Source organism: Neophocaena asiaeorientalis, unplaced genomic scaffold (genome assembly GCF_003031525.2).
Source record: "Neophocaena asiaeorientalis asiaeorientalis breed wild unplaced genomic scaffold, Neophocaena_asiaeorientalis_V1.1 scaffold362, whole genome shotgun sequence".
NCBI classification, from domain to species: domain Eukaryota; kingdom Metazoa; phylum Chordata; class Mammalia; order Artiodactyla; family Phocoenidae; genus Neophocaena; species Neophocaena asiaeorientalis.
Genome location: NW_020175700.1, coordinates 2,169,814 through 2,192,524, shown reverse-complemented (window position 1 = coordinate 2,192,524; position 22,711 = coordinate 2,169,814). Strand labels below are relative to the sequence as shown.

Sequence of the window (22,711 nt, the reverse complement as noted above, 5' to 3'; positions counted from 1 at the left end):
TTTTTTTTTTTATTAGTTCTAAAAGTACAACATGAAAACTAAACAGCTCTTTACTAAGCGCAAAAAGATGAAACGAACATGTAAATGACTTCCAACACTACGGAATTTTTGAAAATTAAATAGTAACAGGGACTGCTCAGTTATCCTATTCAAAGTCCCGTTCCCACAGAATTCTGGAAACATAGAGCTTGAATCATTTACTTATACAACATTCACTTGTATTTTTGGTTTTAAAAACAAAAATTTTTTAACATCTTTATTGGAGTATAATTGCTTTACAATGGTGTGTCACTTTGTTTTATAACAAAGTCAATCAGTTATACATACACATATGTTCCCGTATCTCTTCCCTCTTGCGTCTCCTTCCCTCCCACCCTCCCCATCCCACCCCTCTAGGTGGTCACAAACCACCTAGCTGATCTCCCTGTGCTATGCGGCTACTTCCCACTAGCTATCTATTTTACACTTGGTAGTGTATATATGTCCATGCCACTCTCTCACTTTGTCACAGCTTACCCTTCCCACTCCCCATATCCTCAAGCCCATTCTCTAGTAGGTCTGTGTCTTTATTGCCGTTTTACACCTAGGTTCTTCATGACTTTTTTTTTGGTCTTAGATTCCATACATATGTGTTAGCATACTGTATTTGTTTTTCTCTTTCTGACTTACTTTACTCTGTATGACAGACTCTAGGTCCATCCACCTCACTACAAATAACGCAATTTCATTTCTTTTTAAGGCTGAGTAATATTCCATTGTATATATGTGACACATCTTCTTTATCCATTCATCTGTTGATGGACACTTAGGTTGCTTCCATGTCCCGGCTGTTGTAAATACAGCTGCAATGAACATTTTGGTACATGACTCTTTTTGAATTACGGATTTCTCAAGGTATATGCCCAGTAGTGGGACTGCTGGGTTGTATGGTACTTGTATTTGTAGATTTTTAAGGAACCTCCATACTGTTCTCTATACTGGCTGTATCAATTTAAATTCCCACCAACAGTGCAAGAGTGGTCCCTTTTCTCCACACCCTCTCCAGCATTTACTGTTTCTAGATTTTTTGATGATGGCCACTCTGACTGGTGTGAGATGATATCTCATTGTAGTTTTGATTTGCATTTCTCTAATGATTAATGATGTTGAGCATTCTTTCATGTGCTTGTTGGCAATCTGTATATGTTCTTTGGAGAAATGTCTATTTAGCTCTTCTGCCCATTTTTGGATTGGGTTGTTTTTTTTTTGTTATTGAGCTGCATGAGATGCTCGTAAATTCTGGAGATTAATCCTTTGTCACTTGCTTCATTTGCAAATATTTTCTCCCATTCTGAGGGTTGTCTTTTGGTCTTGTTTATGGTTTCTTTTGCTGTGCAAAAGGTTTGAAGTTTCATTAGGTCCCGTTTATTTTTGTTTTTACTTCCATTTCTCTAGGAGGTGGGTCAAAAAGGATCTTGCTATATGTCATAGAGTGTTCTGCCTATGTTTTCCTCTAAGAGTTTGATAGTGTCTGGCCTTACATTTAGGTCTTTAATCCATTTTGAGCTTACTTTTGTGTATGGTGTTAGGGAGTGTTCTAATCTCATACTTTTACATGTACCTGTCCAGTTTTCCCAGCACCACTTATTGAAGAGGCTGTCTTTTCTCCACTGTATACTCTTGCCTCCTTTATCAAAGATAAAGTGATCATATGTGCGTGGGCTTAACTCTGGGCTTTCTACCCTGTTCCATTGATCTATATTTCTGCTTTTGTACCAGTACCATACTATCTTGATTACTGTAGCTTTGTAGTATAGTCTGAAATCAGGGAACCTGATTCCTCCAGTTCCGTTTTTCATTCTCAAGACTGCTTTGGCTATTCGGGGTCTTCTGTGTTTCCATACAATTTGTGAAACTTTCTCTTCTACTTCTGTGAAAAATGCCAGTGGTAGTTTGATAGGGATTGGACTGAATCTGCAAATTACTTTGGGTAGTAATTTTCACAATGTTGATTCTTCCAATCCAAGAACATGGTATATCTCTCCAACTATTTGTATCATCTTTAATTTCTTTCATCAGTGTCTTATAATTTTCTGTATACAGGTCTTTTGTTTCCTTAGGTCGGTTTATTCCTAGATATTTTATTCTTTTTATTGAAATGGTAAATGGGAGTGTTTTCTTAGTTTCACTTTCAGATTTTTCAACATTAGTGTATAAGAATGGCAGAGATTTCTGTGCATTAATTTCGTATCCTGCTACTTTACCAAACTCATTGATTAGCTCTAGTAGTTTTCTGGTAGTATCTTTAGGATTCTCTATGTATAGTATCATGGCATCTGCAAACACTAACAGCTTTACTTCTTTCCGATTGGATTCCTTTTATTTCTTTTTCTTCTCTGACTGCTGTGGCTAAAACTTCCAAAACTATGTTGAATAATAGTGGTGAGAGTAGGCAACCTTGTCTTGTTCCTGATCTTAGTGGAAATGCTTTCAGTTTTTCACCATTGAGGATGATGTTGGCTGTGGGTTTGTCATATGTGGCCTTTATTATGTTGAGAAAAGTTCCCCCTATGCCTACTTTCTGCAGGGTTTTTATCATAAATGCGTGAATTTGTCGAAAGCTTTCTCTGCATCTACTGAGATGATCATATGGTTTTTCTCCTTCAGTTTGTTAATATGGTGTATCATGTTGACTGATTTGCATATATTGAAGAATCCTTGCATTCCTGGGATAAACCCCACTTGATCATACTGTATGATTCTTTAAATGTGCCATTGGATTCTGTTTGCTAGTATTTTGTTGAGGATTTTTGCACCTATGTTCATCAGTGATACTGGCCTGGGGTTTTCTTTCTTTTTGACATCTTTGTCTGGTTTTGGTATCAGAGTGATGGTGGCCTCGTAGAATAAGTTTGGGAGTGTTCCTCCCTCTGCTATATTTTTGAAGAGTTTGAGAAGGATAGCTGTTAGTTCTTCTCTAAATGTTTGATAGAATTCGCCTGTGAAGCCATCTGGTCCTGGGCTTTTGTGTGTTGGAAGATTTTTTTTTTTTTGCGGTACCCGGTCCTCTCACTGTTGTGGCCTCTCCCGTTGCGGAGCACGGACTCTCGACACGCAGGCTCAGGGGCCATAGTTCACGGGCCAAGCCGCTCCGCGGCATGTGGGATCTTCCCAGACCAGGGCACGAACCCGTGTCCCCTGCATCGACAGGCGGACTCTCAACCACTGCGCCACCAGGGAAGCCCCTGTTGGAAGATTTTTAATCACAGTTTCCATTTCAGTGCTTGTGATTGGTCTGTTCATATTTCCTATTTCTTCCTAGTTCAGTCTCAGCACGTTGTGCGTTTCTAAGAATTTGTCCATTTCTTCCAGGTTGTCCATTTTATTGGCATGTAGTCGCTTGTAGTAAACCATCATGATCCTTTTATTTCTGCAGTGTCAGTTGTTACTTTGACTTTTCCATTTCTAATTCTATTGATTTGAGTCTTCTCCCTTTTTTTCTTGATGAGTCTGCCTAATGGCTTATCAATTTTGTTTATCTTTTCCAAGAACCAGCTTTTAGTTTTATTCATCTTTGCTAACGTTTCCTTCATTTCTTTTTCATTTATTTCTGATATGATCTTTATAATTTGTTTCCTTCTGCTAACTTCGGGGTGTTTTTGTTCCCCTTTCTCTAATTGCTTTAGGTGTAAGGTTTGGTGGTTTATTTGAGATATTTCCTGTTTCTTAAGGTAGGATTGTATTGCTATAAACTTCCCTCGTAGAACTGCCCTTGCTGCATCCCATGGGTTGTGGGTCGTCGTGTCTCCATTGTCATTTGTTTCTAGGTATTCTTTTATCTCCTCTTTGATTTCTTCAGTGATCACTTCGTTATTAAGTAGTGTATTGTTTAGCCTCCATGTGTTTGTATTTTTACAGATCTTTTCCTGTAATTCATATCCAGTCTCATAGTGTTGTGGTCGGAAAAGATACCTGATACGATTTCAATTTTCTTAAATTTACCAAGGATTGATTTGTGACCCAAGATATGATCTCTCCTGGAGAACGTTCTATGAGCACTTGAGAAAAATGTGTATTCTGTTTTTGGATGGAATGTCATATAAATATCAATTAAGTCCATCTTGTTTAATGTATCATTTAAAGCTTGTGTTTCCTTATTTTCATTTTGGATGATCTGTCCATTGGTGAAAGTGGGGTGTTAATGTACCCTACTATGATTGTGTTACTGTTGATTTCCCCTTTTATGGCTGTTAGTATTTGCCTTATGCATTGAGGTGCTCCTATGTTGGGTGCATAAATATTTAAAACTGTTATATCTTCTTCTTGGATCAATCCCTTGATCATCATGTAGTGTCTTTCTTTGTCTCTTGTAACAGTCTTTATTTTAAAGTCTATTATGTCTGATATGAGAATTGCTACTCTAGCTTTCTTTTGGTTTCCATTTGCATGGATTATCTTTTCCTATCCCCTCACTTTCAGTCTGTATGTGTCCCTAGGTCTGAAGTGGGTCTCTTGTGGACAGCATATATATGGGTCTTGTTTTTGTATCCATTCAGCCAGTCTGTGTCTTTTGGTGGGAACATTTAACCCATTTACATTTAAGGTGATTATTGATATGTATGTTCCTATTCCCATTTTCTTAATTGTTTTGGGTTTGTTATTGTAGGTCTTTTCCTTCTCTTGTATTTCTTGCCTAGAGAAGTTCCTTTAGCATTTGTTGTAAAGCAGGCTTGGTTGTGCTGAACTCTCGCAGCTTTTGTTTGTCTGTAAAGGTCTTAATTTCTCCATCAAATCTGAATGAGATCCTTGCTGGGTAGAGTAATCTTGGTTGCAGGTTTTTCTCCTTCATCACTTTCAATATGTCCTGCCACTCCCTTCTGGCTTGCAGAGTTTCTGCTGAAAGATCAGCTGTTAACCTTATGGGGATTCCCTTGTGTGTTATTTGTTGTATTTCCCTTGCTGCTTTTTTTCTTTTTTTTTTTGTGGTACACGGGCCTCTCACTGTTGTGGCCTCTCCCGTTGTGGAGCACAGGCTCCGGACGCGCAGGCTCAGCGGCCATGGCTCATGGGTCCAGCCACTCCGCGGCATGTGGGATCTTCCTGGACCGGGGCAGAAACCCATATCCCCTGCATCAGCAGGCGGACTCTCAACCACTGCGCCACCAGGGAAGCCCTCCCTTGCTGCTTTTAATATGTTTGCTTTGTATTTAATTTTTGATAGTTTGATTAATATGTTTCTAGGCGTGTTTCTCCTTGGATTTATCCTGTATTGGACTCTCTGTGCTTCCTGGACTTGATTAACTATTTCCTTTCCCATAGTAGGAAAGTTTTCAACTATAATCTCTTCAAATATTTTCTCACTCCCTTTCTTTTTCTCTTCTTCTCCTGGGACCCCTATAATTCGAATGTTGGTGCGTTTAATGTTGTCCCAGAGGTCTCTGAGACTGTCCTCAGTTCTTTTAATTCTTTTTTCTTTATTCTGCTCTGCAGTAGTTATTTCCACTATTTTATCTTCCACATCACTTACCTTTTCTTCTGCCTCAGTTATTCTGCTACTTATCCCTTCTAGAATATTTTTAATTGCATTTATTGTGTTGTTCATTGTTGCTTGTTTTATCTTTAGTTCTTCTAGGTCCTTGTTAAATGTTTCTTGCATTTTCTGTATTCTATTTCCAAGATTTTGGATCATCTTTCCTATCATTATTCTGAATTCTTTTTCAGGTAGACTGCCTATTTCCTCTTCATTTGTTAGGTCTGGTGGGTTTTTACCTTGCTCCTTCATCTGCTGTGTGTTTTCCTGTCTTCTCATTTTGCTTATCTTACTGTGTTTGGTGTCTCCGTTTTGCAGGCTGCATGTTCATAGTTCCAATTGTTTTTGGTGTCTATCCCCAGTGGCTAAGGTTGTTTCAGTGGGTTGTGTAGGCTTCCTGGTGGATGGGACTAGTGCCTGTGTTCTGGTGGATAAGGCTGATCTTGTCTTTCTGGTGGGCCGGTCTCCGTCTGATGGTGTGTTTTGGGGTGTCTGTGGCCTTATGATTTTAGGCAGCCTCTCTGCTAATGGATGGGGCTGTGTTCCTTTCTTGCTAGTTGCGTGGCACAGGGTGTCCAGCCCTGTAGCTTGCTGGTTGTTGAGTGAAGCTGGGTCTTGGCATTGAGATGGAGATCTCTGGGAGATTTTCACTGTTTGATATTACGTGGAGCTGGGAGGTCTCTTGTGGACCAATGTCCTGAAGTTGGCTCTCCCACCTCAGTGGCACACCCCTGACGCCTGGCTGGAGCACCAAGAGACTGTCCTCCACACGGCTCAGAAGAAATAGGAAGGAAGGAAGGAAGGAAGGAAGGAAGGAAGGAAGGAAGGAAGGGAGGGAGGAAGGGAGGAAGGAAGGAAGGAAGGAGAAAGAAAAGAAAGAGGATAAAATAAAGTATGATAAAAGTTATTAAAATAAAAAATAATTATTAAGAAAAGAATTTTTAAAGGTAAAAAAAAAAGACAGACGGACAGCACCCTAGGACAAATGGTGAAAGCAAAGCTATACAGACAAAATCTCACACAGAAGCATACACATACACACTCACAAAAAGAGGAAAAGGGGAAGAAATAATATATCTTGCTCCCAAAATCCACCTCCTCAATTTGGTATGATTCGTTGTCTATTCAGGTATTCCACAGATGCAGGGTACATCAAGTTGATTGTGGAGCTTTAATCCGCTGCTTCTGAGGCTGCTGGGAGAAATTTCCCTTTGTCTTCTTTGTTCCCACAGCTCCTGTGGCTCAGCTTTGGAAGTGGACCCGCCTCTGCGTGTAGGTCATCTGAGGGCGTCTGTTCTTCGCTCAGACAGGACAGGGTTAAATAAGCAGCTGATTCTGGGGCTCTGACTCACTCAGCCCAGGTGGAGGGAGGGTTACGGATGCGGGGCGAGCCTGCGGCGGCAGAGGCCAGCGGGACATTGCACCAGCCTGAGGCACGCCATGCGTTCTCCTGGGGAAGTTGTCCCTGGATCACGGGACCCTGGCAGTGGCGGGCTGCACAGGCTCCCGGGAGGGGAGGTGTGGATAGGGAAGGGAAGTGTGGATAGTGACCTGTGCTCATACACAGTCTTGTTGGTGGCGGCAGCAGCAGCCTTAGAAACTCGTGCGCCTCTCTGGGGTCTGCCACAATAGCTGCAGTTTCTGCCTGTCTCTGGAGCTGCTTTAAGCAGGGCTCTTAATCCCCTCTCCTCGTGCACCAGGAAACAAAGAGGCAAGGAAAAGTCTCTTATCTCTTTGGCAGGTCCATACTTTTTCCCCGGACTCCCTCCTGGCTAGCCATGGTGCACTAACCCCTTCAGGCTGTTTTCACGCTGCCAACCCCAGTCCTCTCCCTGCATCGGACCAAAGCCTGAGCCTCAGCTCCCAGCCCCGGCCTGTCCCGGAGGGCGAGCAGACAAGCCTCTTGGGCTGGTGAGTGCTGGTCGGCACCGATCCTCTGTGCAGGAATCTCTCCGCTTTTCCCTCTGCACCCCTGTTGCTGCGCTCTCCTCCGTAGCTCTCTTTACTTCTGTTTTATGGCATTTACCACAAATAAATTACTTGTACAAATGAATGTTTAATTTCTTTTTCCCCCTGCCAGACTGCAAGCTCAGGGAGGGAGAGGATTACGTCTGCTGCATTTGCCCTTAAAACGTCAGAAGCTACCGAAGTGCCTAGCCCAAAAACAGATGGTTAACAAACAGTTGCTTAGTTAACGAATGGAAGCAGTAAATCAAAGTGTAAGAAAGATTTCAGCCCCCAGGCTGTGAAAACTCTCTAAAAGCCAACCTTTTGAAGGCAGTCAGCTGTTCTTCACTGAACTACTTACAGGTCACTAACATTTATCCAATGTCTACATGTACCAATAGCTGTGTCAGAAATTAATGTACAGTATCTCATTTAGTAGTCACAATCATCCTGTGAGGTAGTTAGCATTTGCTCCATTTCTAGGGTGAAGCAACTGAGGCCAAAATAGTTAGCTCTCATCCAAAGTCAGCACAAGGAGGCAGAGTTAAAATTTTGGCTCTAATGCCATGTGTAGTATAACAGTATAGCATCACCAGTAGGACAATTTAAGCAGTGGCTGAAGAAAGGCTATCAATTAAAAATGTCATGGGGACATTTTTGTACATATATGATCCATCACTAAATAAGCTAAACTGCAAAATCTTCAAGGAGCAACGCAACTCCAATTTCATGAGTCTAGCATTAAGATAATGTCTTCTAAACTATGTGTGGCTGTACAGGAGAAACCACAACATTGCACTATGTCCTCCCCCGATTCCACCATCAGAGGGCAATTTATCTGGCACTAAAATGGGCTGTCAAAAAACAAAGGCCGTAGGCAGTTATCAGCTAAATGAAAGAGTTCTGACCTCTTACAAGGTCTCCATCTTCCAATCCCTCCTATTCCACACAGTGATGAAAATACCCTTCCCTGTCTGCCAAGAATATAAGTTTCAAGCATTTGCAAAGGAACTTGAGCCTCTACCTACTTCCCACTACTGCTCCTGCTTCAATGTAACCTAAATAAATAAATAAATAAGATCCCTCCCAATCTCTGTTCTTGGAGGAGTAGAGGAATCACAATTTCTGGATTACCAACAGGGCTAGTAGCCCTGGGTGGGAAAAAGGTAGGTGGGTATTGTTTAGACTAAGGTTCTCTCAGGTCCTACAGCTGTTTACTATTTATCCACCAAACAGTAATAACTATATATTTCAATAAATGAATCAATAAAACTGATTTAATGCAGTGGCTCTCAAATTAAATGGATACTAAATTCAACTGAGCAGCTATAACATATATTTTGCATGCATGAACTTACCCTGGCCCCACAACAAAACTATCAAATCATAATTGAGACTGATGTCCAAGCAAGAGTAATTTTTAAAAGCTCCACATATTATTATGATGCACATCCCTAGCTCAGAGCAACTGTTTTATTATGTTACAGCACTAAACTTCTTATTCATTCAAACACTGGTTGGTTATGTGTGACAGTTAAGTGACAAAATCATATAAATGAATAAAGATCTAATTGTATTATAGCTACACATTGCACTTCATACACACATTTACATTCATTTCCATACAGAAATACCTTCTCTATTTCCTTGAATAATATGGCTGTCTTAGTCTTTTTCTTTTTCCACATTCAATAATGAAGGACAAGAAAAATTTTATCTCTCTCATATGTCTTCTATGTGAGAAAGAAAATAGCTTAAACACACCAAGAAGCAAGGAGAACATACACTCTGGTGTACCTGGGACAGCCAGCTTTATGTTTATTGTATGGGTATAATTATTAAGCGAGACTCCTCACTCTCAAGGATATCCTGGTTTGATGATAACTTATATCAGAAGTAGGCCACTGTTTTCATTTCTATGTGATTTTTAATTGAGTTATAATTCATGTGTGCCATTAAGATCACCTTTTTAGAAGTGTACAATTCAGAGTTCATTGTTGGTTTTTTTTTTGCAACCATCCCTAATATAATTCCAGAACATTTTTATCATCCTAAAAAGAAGCCCAATGCCCATTAGCTATCAATCCCCATTCCTTCCTCTGCCCAACTCCTGAAAATTACTTATCTACTTTCTGACTCTACAGATTTGCCTATTTGAGGCATCTCATAAAATGAAATCAGACAATATGCAGCCCTTTGTGTCTGGCTTCTTTCACTTAGCATAATGTTTTCAAGGCTCATCTATGTTAAGTATTATCAGTACCTCATTCTTTTTTTGGCTGAATAATGTTGTATTTTATGGATATACCACATTTTATTTATTCATTCAATAGTTGACGGATATGTGGTTGCTTCCATTCGTTAACTATTAACTGCTATAAACAGTGGTATGCAGATTTTTGTGTGGATATGTTTTCAATTCTCTTGGGTGTATGTCTAGGAGAAGAATTGCTGGGTCACGTGGTAACTTTATCTTTAACTTTTTGAGGAACCACCAGGCTGTGCTCCAAGGGGTCTGAACCATTTTGCCATCCTACCAGTAATGTACAACGGTTCCAATTTCTACACACCCTCATCAACACTTGTTATTGTCTTTTTTATTACAACTATCCTAGTAGATGTGAAGTGGTATCTCAATGTAGTTTTCATTTGCATTTCTCTAATGACTAATGATATAAAGCATCTTTTCATGAGCCTATTGGCCATTTGTATATCTTCTTTGGAGAAACGTATATTTCAAATCCTTTCGTAAATTGGATTATTTGGCTTGCCACTGTTACCTTGTAAGAGTTCTTTATATACTCTGGATACTAGACCCTTATCAGAAATATGATTTGCAAATATATTCTCCCATTCAGCAGGCTGTTTTTTCACTATCTTGACAGTGTCCCCAGAAGGATAGTTTTTAATTTTGACGAAGTTCAGTATGTCTTATTTCTTCTTTGGTTGCTTGCGTTTTGGGTGTCATATCTAAGAAACCACTGCCTCATTCAAGGTCTTGAAAACTTAAGTTTACATGGTTTTAGCTCTTACATTTAAGTCTTTGATCCACTTTGAGCCAATTTTTGTATATGACGTAAAGCTAGGAAACAACTTTGTTCATTTACATGTGTATATCTAGGTGTCCCACTAAAACTAAAATCTGTAACAAAAAAATCTCCAAATACTTGGGAAATAAACCATACAAGTCAGAATAATTCATGAATGAAGGGAAATTAGAAAACGTTTTTAACTAGTCAAAAATGAAGTAGAACATAGCAAAATATGTGGGATGCAGCTAAAGCAGTGCTTAGAAGGAAATGTACAACTTCAAAGGCTTATACTAGAAAGTAAAAATGTCTCAAATTAACAATCATAGCTGCCAATCTAAGAAACTAGAAAAATAAGAGCAAAATAAACCCAATGCAAAGAAAGAAAGAAGATATAAGAGTAGAAGTAAATGAAATTGAAAAGGGAAAAAAATAGAGAAAATCAATGAAATGAAAAATGGTTTCTCTGAAAAGACCAATAAATTGATAAATCTCTTATAAGACTGACAAACTAAGGGAGAAAATACAATATCAGAAATGAAGGAGAAAATATCACTACAGACCCCTAAGACATTAAAGGGAAAATAAGGGACTACTAGAAACAATGCTTCACACATAAATTCTATACCTTTGGAGCAAAGTGATCCATTCTTCAAAAACAAAACTCAAAACAGATCAAAGAGATTATTTGAGTAACTTTGTATCTATTAAAGAAATTGATTTTGTAACTAAAAAAACTTATGAAATAAAAATCTCCAGACGCCCCCATCAAAAAAACCAATTCACCATAAATTGTATGGATTATTTCTAGACTCTCAATTCTACTCCATTAATCTCTATGTATATCCCTACACCAGTAGCAAAATGTCTTGATTACCATAGCTTTGTAGTTAAGTTCTGAGATCAGGAAATGGGAATCCTCCAACTTTATTATTTTTAAAGACTGGTTTTTGGCTATTCAAGGTATCTTGAATTTCCACGTGAATTTTAAGATCAGCTTGTCAATTTCTGCAAAAACAGCCAGCTAACATTTTGATATGGATTGCCCTGAATTTGTTTGGGGAGTACTGCAATCTTAATAGTAGTAAGTCTTCTAATTCATAAACACTGTATGTCTTCCATTTACTTAGGTTGCCTTTAGATTCTTTCAACAATGTTTTCTAGTTTTCAGAGTACAGGTATTGCACTTCTTTTGTTAAATTTATTCCTAAGTACTTTATTCTTTTGATGCTATTATAAATAGAACTGTTTTCTTAATTTCACTTATGGATATCACTGCTTTCACTCTATGATTCTTGACTTCAAAAATGTAGAATGACATTTTAAAAAGAGTAATCAGAAGTTTATTATATTTATTTTTTAAGTTTTTTTATTGAAGTATAGTTGATTTACAATATTGTATTAGTTTCAGGTGTACAGAAAAGTGGTTCAGTTATGTATCTACACATACATATATATATATACACACGATTTTCATATTATTTTCCATTATACGTTATTTTAAGACACTGAATATCGTCCCCTGTACTATAAAGTAAATCCTTACTGTTTACCTATTTTATATACAGTAGCGTGCATCTGTTAATCCCAGACTCCTAACTTATCCCTCCCTACCCCTTTCCCCTTTGGTAACCATAAGTTTGTTTTCTATGTCTGTGAGTCTGTTTCTGTTTGTAAATAAATTCATTTGTACTATTTTTTAGATTGCATATATAAATATTTGTCTTTCTCTGTCTGACATACCTCACTTAGTATGATATTCTCTAGGTCCATCCATGTTGCTGCAAATGGCAATACTTCATTCTTTTTTATGGGTGAGAAATATTCCATTTTGTGTGTGTGTGTGTGTATATACACACACACACACCCACACACACACACCCATCTTCTTTATCCATTCAACACTTAGGTTGCTTCCATGTCTTGGCTATTGTGAATAGTGCTACTATGAACACTGGGGTGCATGTATCTTTTCGAATTACGAGTTTTTATCTTTTCCAGATATACACCCAGGAATGGGATTGCTAGATCCTATGGTAGCTCTATTTTTGTTTTTTTAAGGAACACCCATACTGTTCTCCATAGTGGCTGTACCAATTACATTCCCATCAACAGTGTAGCAAGGTTCCCTTTCCTCTATACCCTCTCCAGCATTTATTATTTGTAGACTTTTTGATGATAGCCATTATAACCAGTGTGAGGTGATACCTTACTGTGGTTTTGATTTGCATTTCTCTAATAATTAGCAAAGTTGAGCATCTTTTCATGTGCCTGTTGGACATCTGTATATCTCCTTTGGTGAAATGTCTACTTAGGTCTTCTGCCTATTTTTGATTTGAGTTGGTTTTCTTTTTGGATACTGTATTTTATAAGCTGTTTGCATATTTTGGAAATTAAGCCCGTCGGTCACATCACTTAAAAATATTTTCTCCCCTTCTGTATGTTGTTTTTTTTGTTTTGATGATGGTTTCCTTTGCTGCACAAAAGCTTTTAAGTTTGATTAGGTCTCATTTTTTTATTTTTGTTATTATTTCTTTTACTTTGGGAGACTGATCTAAGAAAATATTGCTACGATTTATGTCAGAGAATGTTTTGCCTATGTTCTCTTCTAGGAGTCTTATGGTGACATGTCTTATATTTACATCTCTAACCCATTTTGAGTTTATTTTTGTGCATGGTGTAAGGGTGTGTTCTAACTTCATTGACTTACATGCGGCTGTCCAGCTTTCCCAACACCACTGATTGAAGAAACTTTTTTCTCCATTGTATATTCTTGCCTTCTCTGTCAAAGATTGACTATAGGTGTGTGGGTTTATTTCTAGGCTCTCTATTCTGTTCCATTGATCTATATGTCTATTTTTGTGCCAATACCATGCTATTTTGATTACCATAGCTACGAAGTACTTTCTGAAGTCTGTGAGGGTTATGTCTCCAGCTTTGTTCTTTTGCCTCAGGATTGCTTTGGCAATTCTTTGTCTTTTATAGTTCCATACAAATTTGGGGATTATTTGTTCTAGTTCTGTGAAAAAATGTCATGGGTATTTTGATGGGGATTGTATTAAATCTGTAGATTACTTTGGGTAGTATGGCCATTTTAATGATATTCATTCTTCCAATCCAAGAACATGGGATATCTTTCCATCTCTGTGAATTGTCTTCAATTTTCTTTATCAATGTTTTATAGTTTTTAGCATATAGGTCTTTCACCTCCTTGGTTAGATATGTGCCTAGGTATTTTTGACGTGATTTTAAATGGGATTTTTTTTAACTTTCTTTCTGATATTGCATTGTTAGTGTAAAGAAATGCAACAGATTTCTGTATATTAATCTTGTATCCTGTTACCCTGCTGATTTCACATATTAGTTTTTATGTGGAGTCTTTAGGGTTTGCTATATAGAGTATCATGTTATCTGCATATAATGACAATTTTACCTCTTCCCTTCCAATTTGCATACTTTTTATTGCCTTTTCTTGTCTGATTGCTGTGGCTAGGACTCCCCATACTATGCTGAAAAGAAGTGGTGAGGGTGGGCATCCTTGTCTTGCTCCAGAATTTAGGAAGAAGGCTTTTAGCTTTTCACCACTGAGTATTATGTTGGCTGTGGGTTTGTCATAAACAGCTTTTATTATGTTGAGATATGTTCCCTCTATACTCACTTTGGTGAGAGTTTTTATCGTGAATGGATGCTGAGTTTTATCAAATAATTTTTCTGCATCTATTGAGATAATCATGTGGTTTTTGTCTTTTGTTAATGTGGTGTATCACATAGATTGATTTGTGTATGCTGAACCATCCTTGTGACCCTGGGACGAATCCAACTTCATTGTGGTATATGATCTTTTTCATGTATTGTTGGATTCAAGTTGCTAATATCTTGTTGAGAATTTTTGCATCTACATTCATCAAAGACACTGGCCTGTAATTTTCTTTTTTGGTAGTTTCTTTGGTTTTGATATCAGGGTGATGGTGGCTTCATAGGATGACTCTGGGAGTGTTCCCTCATATTCAATCTTTTGGAAGAAAGATTGGTGTAAGTCCTTCTTTGTATGTTTGGTAGAATTTCCCAGTGAAGCCATCTGGTCCTGGACTTCTGCTTGCCGGGAGTTTTTTAAAATTACATATTATATTTCACTTCCAGTATTCAGTCCATTCAAATGATCTATTTCTTCTTGATTCAGTTTTGGTAGGCTGTATGTTTCCAGAAAATTGTTCATTTCTTCCAGGTTGTCCAATTTGCTGGCATATAATTGTTCACAGTATTCTCTTACGGTTTTTTGTATTTCTGCAGTATTGGTTGTTATTTCTCTTCTTTCTTTTCTTATTTTGTTTCTTTGGGTTCTCTCTCTTTTCTTGGTGACCCTAGCTAGATGCTTGTCAATTTTGTTTACCCTTTCAAAACACCAGCTCGTGGTTTTATTGATCTTTTCTACTGCTTTTTGATCTCTATTTTATTTATTTCCTCTCTCATATTTCCTTCCTTCTACTGACTCTGGGTTTTGTTTCTTCTTTTTCTAATTCTTTTAGGTGGTAGGTTGGGTTGTTTGAGATTTTTCTTGTTTCTTGAGGAAGGTCTATATCACTGTTAACTTCCCTCCTTGAACTACTTTTGCTGCATCCCATGGATTTTGTAATGTTCTGTTTTCACTGTCATTTGTCTCAAGGTATTTTCTGATTTCCTCTTTGATTTCACTGTTGACCCATTGGTGTTTTAGTAGCATGTTGTTAATTTTTTTTATTGCAGTTAAACACGAATTGCCTTGGGTCCTCTAATTTTTATCTACTACAAGGGGGAAAAAATTGATCTAAATAAGCAAGAAACCCTAATAGCCATCCACTTTGCTAAAAGATCTTAAAAAATCAGAATCAAGCAATGCCTAACAATTTTAATCCCAATTTCAGTACTGGGCAATGCAACTACCTTATGCACACGCATATGTGCACACACATACACACAGTCACAAATGATGTCTTGCGTTCCCTTATTAACTATATAAACAAAATAACCGCTATTCTCTTAGTCGCACGAACTTGAGGGAGACTATCTTACTGTAATTTTCAATGTGATTAGAGATTCTTTGCTCTTACAGATTTATCTTTCAGTTACTTTTAATACAAGAACATTTTTCTTCACTGTAAAATAGGATATTTTTATTACTGTTTACAAACAATTAAATCCAGCCAGAAATTCAAATTCTAAATTAATTTAAGACTATCATTTAACTATTGTTTTATGGAAAATGAGCAAAGCATTCCATTTCAGCCAGAATTGCACATGCTATATCTAATTACACATTTTTAAAATACAATATGTTGTATGAACTTAATGATGGCTACTACTCAGTATTTAAAGGTATGATTCAATAAGGAAAACAAACTTTACTTTGAACTTATAGCTATTACTTGAAAAGTTTTTCTGTATTATATAACTTTCATAAAGGCAGAACATGCCCTACAAACAATTACACTTAATTTTATAAAGCTCTGACTTATATTTGGTTATAAATTTTAGATAAAATTCAAAAACATTAACATATGATCAATAAAAGTATGAAACATAGATATCACTGAGAAAATAATCCCATACTAACTACAAAAGGGACTGCTTAACAAATTCATGGGTATCATGATAGATATTCTGGCCTGAAAAACAATTTAAATGATATAAGTCTATCAAAAGAAAGGCAAGAAATCATTACGACTCAAGGCACTTTGAACAATGGTGGAGGTTGTACCCTGCACATGGGCATAGGGCCAAGAGAAGGCAAGTGGGGACTGAATCCAGTTTGTTCTCCACTCTCTAAACCCTGAACCCTAGCAGAGGGCAGCATCCACCTAAAACTGGGAGAAGAGCCTTTTTCTAACTTTGCAAGGGCTAGCTGTGACTTGGCTGTAACACATCCAAACAACTAGTTCTTAGAAAAATTAGGACAATTGAAATACTAAATATTGGTACCCTTCCTAAAATCATTAACTCCAAAATATCACTTCTCACTGTGAGTTTATTTTGAATGTTTTAGGTAAAATCGTTAATATAGCAAAACATAAATAGGTTCGGGGAGGGGAGAAATCATCTAAACTTCTAAAATTGTATCCTTCTAGTTCATTTGGATTTCTCTGATTAATAACTGGTTATATATTCAGATTAGAGACATTTTAAAGCTGAATGCTAAAAAATTAGAGGAGAGCTTAGGGGTATATTGTTAAGAACCTATTCCTAATAGAGAAATATACAACTTATTTTACACAACATATATAGTGTGAAAAATTATGTATTAACTAAATTTGATGGAAACTAGAAGTAATCTTTTTAAGGTCACTATCATTCCTTTCATTTAATGGTACAGGGAGTTTGAAGATTTTTTTTTAATTGTGTTTCCTTAAAGACACACATTTTTAAATGATACAAATTATTAATCATGATAAATAATCCAATCTACTGACTAAAAAGACATTATAACTGAAATTTTTATCAGAATGACCAGCCTATAAAATGTGTATTTTATTTCTAGATATACCAATGAATTGCCATGTGACTTTTAGTGACTCATATCTTCACTACTCAAATCAGTTGTACAAAGTGGAGCAAGAATATAGCTGAAATTCTTGCAGGAAATTATGAGGATATAAGCACAGGGCACCTTGGGCTCCTCAGAGATAAGCACCATATTATTAAAATTATTATTGAAAAGGATATTTTGTAAACTGCCCTTATTAAGACTAAATCCCATCCATTCATGACCTTTCATTCCCAGATTAATTACACATACATAAGAGCAATGTCGTCTTCACGTGGGACACACAGAAAAAATAAAGGACACATCAAGGCAAGGTGTGAAAATGAGAATGAGATTCTAGTCCTCCACCACCAACTCACTTTCAATATTAGCACTCTGTCATTTTTAAAATGTAGATTCTTATACCTATCCCAGATCATAGTGATTTCTGGAAAAAAACCTTTGCCAATAATTGCATCCTGTAAAAAGATAAATTATCCTTACTAGAAACCATCTCCATTCTCTATATTATTACGAATACAAAATACATTTAAATCTTTTAACCTTGTATCACCTGAATCAAACCTGTATATAAATGCTGTTCTAGGTCTAACTTTATCTTTATTTATAAAGATAAATATGATTTGGCATATACCATTATATTCAGAATCAGAAGATTTCTAAATGAATCTGAAAAGAAGTATAGCAATATGGGTAGGCATGCAATACAACTAAAACTGGCATATTTGGTGTTAACATAAAATATACACAAGCATGAAATGTATACATTTTACGTGTTTTTATTTTTATGTGCTTTGATTTTACTCTGCATAAGTGGAATCACAAATAATGAATTTTTTTGTTTCTAGCTTCTATTGAGAAACAGATTTGTGTTACCTGTGTAGTATGTAGCTGTAGTTCATCCATTTTTATTGCTATAAAATAAACAGATATAAATATATATATAAACATATATATGTTATATGTATATAAACATATCACAATTTTATTCAATCAACTGTTGATGAATATTGAATTGAGTTTGAAGCTACTAAAACACTGCTGCCACCAATATTATCAACATATCTCTTGGTACACATGTTCATTCACTACTCTCAGGGGTATACTCATGGAAGGAAATTATTGGGTCACAAGGGTAAGCAAGTAACAAACTGTTTCCTAAAGCGGTTGTAGTAACATACATTCCTACCAGCAGTGTTTACTCAGTTGCTATAACTTAACATCCTCTCCAAAACTTGTACTGTCAATCTACTTTTTAAATTCAGACACTCTAGTGTTTTATGGAGCCTCTTTGCAGTTTTAATTTGTACTTCCCAGATTACTAATGAAGTTAAGCACCCTTTTCACATATTTCTTGAATACTTGTATTTCTTTTAGAAAGTGCCTTTAAGGGACTTCCCTGGTGGTCCGCTGGTTAAAACTCCGCATTTCCACTGCAGAGGATGTGAGTTCAATCTCTCATCGGGGAAGTTTCATATGCTGTGTCGTGCAGCCAAAAAAAACCAGAAGGTGCCTTTTTATGTCTCTTACCCCTTTTTCTATTGGATTTTTTGTCTTTGTCACACTGATGTGCAGAAGTGCTTTGAATATTCTGATATATACATTTTGTCTGTTATATGTGTTGCAAATATCATCTTCCACCCTGCCTTCCCTCTCTATTCTAATGGTGACTTTGCAAGAACAAAGTTTCTTAATTTTAAGGTAATCAAACTTATAAATTGTGTTATTTATATCAGCACTTTTTACTTCTTTCTAAGAATATTTTCCTGTCCAGAGATCATGAACATGTTCTCCTTACATTTAGCTTCTAAAGTTTTATAGTTCTGCCTTTCACGCTGAGAGGTACAAATCAATCTTTAATTGATTTTTGCATATGGTATAGAGTATGAGTCTCATTTTTGCTTTATCACCAATTGTTCCAATATCATTTATTGAATAATTCTTTTCCTACCACTCTAAAGTGCCAGTTTTGTCATAAAGTAAGTGCGCATGTACAAACTGATCCTCTTTCAGACTCTTTATTTCTTTTGTTTATCCTTGTGGCATTATTTCATGAAAGTAATTATTGTAGCTTTATAGGCTTTGAGTAGAGAAAGTCTTCTGATTTGATCTTCTTTTTCGTGACTAAGCTATTCCTGGGAAGACCACAAAATTTCCTTTAAAACACAAAACAGAAACAAACTAATAAAATTTTTTTATAATATCCATTGGGATTACAATGAATTGAGAATAATGCTCAAAATGGATTATAACCCTCAGAAAAACATAACCTTAATGGATGGCCAAATTAACCCCACAATAAAAGCTACTCTGGACCAATGCTGACAAAGCTTTTAAAAAAAAAAAGAAAAAAAGCCTCAAAAGGATTCAGCTGATACCAAGTAACTTAAACGTGTACAAAAACAAAGTTCAACACTGTATAAAAAGTGCCAAAAAATCGCTATACCCAACAATGTCCAGCATTCAAACAACGAAAAGCAGGAAATGTGGCCCATAAATAATAGGCAATCAATATAGAGAACCAGGAACGATAAAGTTAATGGAATTAACAGATGAAGACAGTAAAACAATGATTATAAGTAAGTTTTATATGTTAGAAAAGGTAAAGAAAAATATGAGGAGAAAAATGAAAAATAAAACTTCCAGAGATAAAAAATAATTATTAGAAACAAAACACATACTGGATGATATTAAGAACAGATTATATATTGAAAAAACAATCAGTGAACCGTGAGACATGACATTAACCATCCAAATAAAACAGAGAGGAAAAGAAGAATGAAAAAAAAGGGGGAGTTAAGTGCTGAGACAGACAATCTCAAAAGTATAACTGAAATTCCCTCCCCTCCAAAATATCACCTGGGATAAGTGGGATATCTGAAAAAATAGTGGTCAATATGTTTCTAAATTTGGTTTAAAAAAAAAAAACTCAAAAAAACTAAACAGGATTTTCACAGAGAAAACCATATGAAGGCACATTATAATCAAGTGACATCATAGTCACTAAAAAAGTTGTAAGACTGAAGAGCAGTCAAACAAAATAGAAAATTTACATATGAGGCAACAAAGTAAAAATAACAGCAGACTTTCTGTCAGAAACTATACAAGCTATTTCAGAAATGACTTTGCAACATATTACCAGAGATAGAAAGGGACAAGACAGAAGACCCAATTCATCAAGAATACACTTTTTAAAAAAGATATGTATGCACCTATTAAAAAAGCTTCAAAATACATGAACCAGTAAGTGAAAGGAGAAACAGACAAATCCATAATTAAAGTTGACTTTTCTCTCAGCAATTACTATAAACAAATAGAAAATCAGAAGGGATAAATCTTGACGAACACTATCAATCAATTTGACCTAATATTTTTAGAAAGCTCCACTCAACAGCATACAATTCTTCTTAAGTGGACACAAAACATTCATTTATACAGACAACATTCTGCACTCTATAATAAACCCACAAAGCAAAATATGTGGACCACAAAAGAATTAAATTAAAAACCTATTAGAGAAAAATATCTGGAAAGTTTACGAAATACTTGGAAATTATATAGGTCCAAAAAAAATCACAAAGGAGCTTAAAAATTAACTCCATGTAAACAAACACACGTAAAGAAACTTTGCAGAATGCAGACAGAGAAACGTTTTAAATATTAAATGCTCCTTTAGAAAAAGTAGGAAGGTCTCAAATACTAGAATGAAAGAGAGGGTATCACTACAGATCCTTCAAACATTAAAAGAATAAAGAAATATAACATAAAACTTCATGCCAATACATTAGACAACTTACATGAAATAGACAAATTCCTTAGAAGACAGAAAAAACTAAAGCTTATTCAAAAGGAATTATTACAGATCTGAATAGCCCAATATCAATCCAATAAATTTAATTCATAGTTTAAAACCTTCCCACAAAGAAACTCCAAGGCCAGTGGTCTTCATTGGTGAATTCTACCAAACACTTAAAGAAGAAATAACACCAACTGTATGAAAACTTTTCCAGAAGAGGAAATCTCTCCAACTCACCCTGTTATCCTGATACAAAGACCAAAGACATTATTAAAAAACTACATACCAATGTCTACTATGAACACAGATGAAAAAAATCTCTCATTAACACAAATCTGAACTTACACAACAATTTAACTCAAAATTACCTTTATTTCAAGATACCAGAAAACATTTACATATTTGCAATTTTTGTCTATTATCTGTATCTGTAACAACTTTCTTCAAGGCTTCAACATCGGAATTATTTTATGCCTTTGTATCACAGACCTAAAAAGACTGAAAGTGAGATAATTCTTGGGATAGCTCACCAAAATAAATGGCTTCTTAATATAAAAAATTTAACCCAGCAATATATAAAAAGTATTAACACATCATGGCCAAGTGGGGATTATCTCAGAAATGTATGATTTATTCATTCAATATTCAAAAATCAATCAACTACATTAACATACAAAAGGAAAAAAAACGTGATCATCTCAAGATGCAGAAAAAGCATCTGATAAAAATCCATTTGATAAAAATACTCACTGATAATAAGAAAAAAAATACTCTCAGCAAACTACGAATATAAGGGAATTTCTTCAATCTGATAAAGGACATCTATAAAAAACCTACAGCCTACATTAAGTATGATGGTAATCATACTTAATGGTAAAAGCCTGGATGGTTTTGACCTAAGATCAACAGTAAGGCAACAGATTTCCCTGGTGGTGCAGTGGTTAAGAATCCACCTGCCAATGCAGGGGACACGGGTTCAGGCCCTGCTCTGGGAAGATCCCACATGCCACGGAGCAACTAAGCCTGTGCGCCACAACTACTGAGCCTGCACTCTAGAGCCCGTGAGCCACAACTACTGAAGCCTGCATGCCTAGAGCCCATGCTCTGCAACAAAGAGAAGCCACTGCAATGAGAAGCCCGTGCACCACAACAAAGCCCATGTGCAGCAACGAAGACCCAACACAGCAACGAAGACCCAACACAGCCATAAATAAATAGATAAATAAATAAGAGTAAGGCAACAATGTGAGCCCACCACTTCTATTCAACATTGCACTGGGACTACTAGGCAGTGCAATAAAGCAAGCAAAAGAAATAAAAGGTACAAAAATTGAAAAGGTAGAGGTAAAATAGTCTTTACTCACAGACAAGATGATGGTCTACACAGAACATTTGAAGGAATACACAAAACTGCCACCAGAACTAGTGAGTTTAGCAGAATCATAAATTACAAAGGTTTATGTAAAAATCTATTATATTTCTATACACTAACAACAAACAATCGGGAACTGATTTTAAGACGCCATTTACAACAACATAAAAATAGAAAACAGAGATCAATTCAACAAAATACGTGTAATACCTTTACACTGAAAACTACAAAATACTGCCGAGAAACTAAAGACAGCTTAAATGGAGAAATATACCAAATTCACACAACAGAAGACTCAACATCCTTAAGAGATTAACTATCTCCCTATTAGCCTCTATGATAAAAGCATTCATAATCAAAATCCCACTAAGGCTTTTCTGTAGAAAATGACAAGCTAATTCTAAAATACACAGAAATGGAAAGGACTTAGAATAGAAAAACAGCTTTGAAACAGAAGAGCAAACTTGGAGGATTTACACTACCTTATTTTTTTTTTTTTTTTTTTTTTTTTGGGGATGGGGGCCCCCCCCCTTTTTGGGTC

General features: G+C 36.2%; 1 protein-coding gene across 5 annotated transcripts in view; it reads right to left on the bottom strand.

Moving 5' to 3' along the window:
- MEF2A (myocyte enhancer factor 2A) overlaps window positions 1-22,711 on the bottom strand; it is a 168,991-nt gene that overhangs the window by 118,489 nt on the left and 27,791 nt on the right. Inside the window, exon 3 of one of the 5 annotated variants that reach the window (XM_024732044.1) lies at window positions 17,879-17,916. The exons of the other annotated variants lie outside the window; for them this stretch is intronic. The gene's annotated coding sequence lies outside the window, so the exon portion shown is untranslated. The remainder of the gene's footprint in view (window positions 1-17,878; window positions 17,917-22,711) is intronic. 5 annotated transcript variants of the gene reach the window in all.